Source organism: Myotis brandtii, unplaced genomic scaffold (genome assembly GCF_000412655.1).
Source record: "Myotis brandtii unplaced genomic scaffold, ASM41265v1 scaffold1112, whole genome shotgun sequence".
NCBI lineage: Eukaryota > Metazoa > Chordata > Mammalia > Chiroptera > Vespertilionidae > Myotis > Myotis brandtii.
Window position 1 is genome coordinate 441024 of NW_005353800.1, and position 3464 is coordinate 444487.

Consider the following 3464-nt stretch of genomic DNA (forward strand, 5'->3'; position numbering starts at 1 on the left):
AGAGAGAGAGAGAGAGAGAGAGAGAGAGAGGTGTTTGGCGCTGCGTCAGACCCTTGAGGAGGGCAGCAGGGAAGCTGAGCTGGGCCTGGACACTCGCCCGGTGGCAGAAGATCTGCCATAAAGTAGGCAGCAGGGCAAGGGACTCAGCTCCCAGATACACGGGGTCTGGCCCCAGATGGGGTGTGGGCGGCCCCTCCACCTCCCCACTCTGTTCCTGGGCTCCAGCTGAATGGGGGCTGCAAGGGGAACAAGAAGATCTTCCAGATTTCTCTCTTTAAAAAAATTGTTTTTTAGGGTTATTTATTGATGAGAGAGAGAGAGAGAGAGAGAGAGAGAGAGAGGGGAAGGGGGAGAGAGGAAGAGAGAAATATCAATTTGTTGTTCCATGTACTTATGTATTCATTGCTTGATTCTTGTACCAATGTGACTGACTGGGGATCGAGCCTGCAGCCTTGGGTATTGGGACGATGGTCTAACCCAGTGGTCGGCAAACTCATTAGTCAACAGAGCCAAATATCAACAGTACAACGATTGAAATTTCTTTTGAGAGCCAAATTTCTTAAACTTAAACTATATAGGTAGGTACATTGTTATTAACTTAATTAGGGTACTCCTGAGGCTTAGGAAGAGCCACACTCAAGGGGCCAAAGAGCTGCATGTGGCTCGAGAGCCACAGTTTGCCGACCACGGGTCTAACCAGCTGAGCTACCCAGCCAGGATCCCCCAGATTTTTCTTGACCCTGGAGTCCAGCCCGGGCACAAGTGCAGGGAAAGGAAAAACCCAGGACGGGCGCCTAGCAACCTCCTGGCCTGGCAGGAGGCCCTGCCCCACAGCTCAGCCGAGGCCTCGCTGTTTCAGCGGCTCCCTTTCTGTTCTGGCCTCAGGTGTCCACCTGGCCATCGAGGACACCGGGGGCTCCTCCTGCCGGCAGCCGTGGCGTCAGGGGCTGTATCGCTGAAAACATGCCAAGGGAGAGATTCTGGGCAAGGGCCCGCCCAGCCCTGGCATCCCCGGAGCCCGGTCCGTGACAGAGACTGGAGAGTGGTGCCTGTGACAGGGTCGCCGCGTGATGGGTGGCCTCGGGGGTGAGTGGCGGTGGTAGCGTGCGACCGCAGTGCGCGTGGCTGCGGGCACCTCCACGGCTCGAGGTGACCTGTCGGTGTGTGTGAGCCACGCTCCGTGTGGAGAGCTCAGAGCGTGGCCCCGAGCAAGAAGGACTGTGCTGTCCGTGTGTCCGGGCCGGGGCGCACGCGAGGGCACGTTTAACGCCCTGGGTGCGGGACCCAGACGCTGTCTGCCTGGGAATCCAGGCTGCTCCGCTGACTGGGGGTGTGCTCTCTGCTGGCGACACGACTGCTGTGTGCCTCTGTTTCCTCAACTGGAAAACAGGGGTCATAGTTCCTGGCTAACAAATCCAGGCGTGGCTGTGAAGCTAAGGGAGGCGAGAGGCGTGACGTGCCTAGAACAGGCCTGGCGCACTCGGCGCCACGGACCCGGCACCGGATGAATGAGGGCGCCCTGCCGCCTGGGCCTGTCTGCTTCCTGACGGAGGGTTTCTACTCAAAAACCAACTCGGACAGCAGCCCCTGGGAGCCACAGTGATCGTGGCTGCGACCTAGCACCCCCGAGTGCCGGTCTCGCACGTGCCTTGTTGCCGGTCATCGCAGCGGGGAACGGATGACCGAGGCATGGCTCTTCTCTCCATTTTACAGATGAGGAAACCGAGGCTGAGAAAAGCCGGAGAGTTTGCACAAGACACACCAGGAGGGTCGGAACCAGGGTTTGAGCCCGAGCAGTTGGTGCCAGTGAAACTTTTAAAAAACGGACGCTCGGCCTGGGGGCCGGGGTTTGCCAGGGTGAATTTTTAAAGTGTTACATTGAAATGGTATTTATTTCACTTACCGCGTCTCGTTGCATCCTCCGTCCTTAACCAAAGTCAGGCGCTGGGCGGGAGGCTGGGACCGGATGCGCCTGATGGGCTTCCCGGCGAGGCAGCTGGTGGGCACCGTCCTCAACAGGTGCCCTGCTCACCGCTTGTCCCTCCGGTCTGAGCTCAGCACTGTGCAATGCCCGTTGCGCAAATGGAGCACCCGAGGCCCAGAGAAAAGGGGGAAGAAGGCACCGGGTCACCCGAGGTCTCCTGGCTCTTAGATTGGGTGCTGCTGCCCCCAACTCCCCGGTGCCTCCGAGCAGCTCCGTACCCCAGCGGCGACCTGGGCCCGGCCCCGAAAGGCCCTGTTGGCTGCAGAGCCCCGCCACTGACCCGCGCCTCACACCTCAGCAGGACAAGATCAGGGGAAGCAAGGGCGGCCCTCGCCTGGGGTACAGCACTCAAGGAAGTGCCTCAGAACTCAGCAATCAAGCAGATGACAGTTCAATGCAATATTTAAAAATGGAAAATAATGCAAAACATCCGTAATAAACACAGTTTTGAACAAAGACAGGATCCAACCCTGCACTTGCACACACCCCCCGTCGCCACGCCTTGCCCTAATCCCGGCCCTGGTTCCGACGAAACGTTACAAAAGCGGACGGCCCGCCCCCCGTGGAGGGTAGTTTGCTATTTGGTTTCTAGACATATTACATTGCTATAGTGTTTATCCTGATTGCGGAGGGTTTGCTGTGTGCCCCTCTTAAACTGTACGCTGGGACGAGGGCCTCATCGCCTCACCCCGAGTCCAGCATTCCTGGCTCTGCATCTCAAAGCCGTCCCTTCCCGGCCGTGTGACCACCCGCAATCACGCAGCCCCTGCTTTCCGGCTGCCCTGCGCCCCCCGCTGATGGGGACGATGGCATCCGAAGAGCCTGGCTCTGAAATGCCGCTCAGGTAAAGGCCTGTTACTCTTCCTGACGCCTCGTTCTGATGCACGCCCGGCCCCTCTGGCCCAGCCCTTCCCGGGCAGACCCCGGGCACAGCCCTCTCTGGGCCCCACGCTGCTCGCCTGCACGGCGGGGGAGCGGGACCAGCCTGGCATCTGGGCGGACTGTACAGGAGCCTGAAACTAACATCTCAAGACACTGAGCAGAAAGGACCCAAGTCCCCAGGCGAGGCTGCAGAGGTCGACGGCTCACATGTTCTCTCAGCCGGGGCTGGACTGGCATCTCCCCGCGGTGGGAGCATGGCAACCATGCCTGTCAGTGCCGCCAGGCTCCTGTGGGGGCTAGCGAGGGCTTTGATGGGTTTCAAAATCCTCCGAGAGAAGAAGTGGTCCTTGGAGGCGAGGGGGCCGGAGTCCCTTCCCACTTCCGCATTTTCATACTGATAACCGCCATAATTAATCGCCTCCTGAATGCAGGCCCCTGATGTGATACTATTTCCCTTAATCCACAGGACACCCCAGTGGGGGGTTCTTAGCTCTGCATTGTAGATGAAGACACTGGGTGGGGGGCTAAGGGGCTCCCTGATGTCTCACAGGAAGCGGGGACTCTGTGCCCCCCCCTCCCCCCGCCCCCTGCCCCAGGC

At 59.4% G+C, this 3464-nt stretch overlaps 1 protein-coding gene across 1 annotated transcript in view; it reads right to left on the bottom strand.

Moving 5' to 3' along the window:
• CHRM1 (cholinergic receptor, muscarinic 1) overlaps window positions 1-3441 on the bottom strand; it is a 9901-nt gene extending 6460 nt beyond the window's left edge. The window contains 1 exon segment of the mRNA XM_014545292.1: window positions 1904-3441. The gene's annotated coding sequence lies outside the window, so the exon portion shown is untranslated.
• Between the last annotated feature and the right edge of the window lie 23 nt (window positions 3442-3464).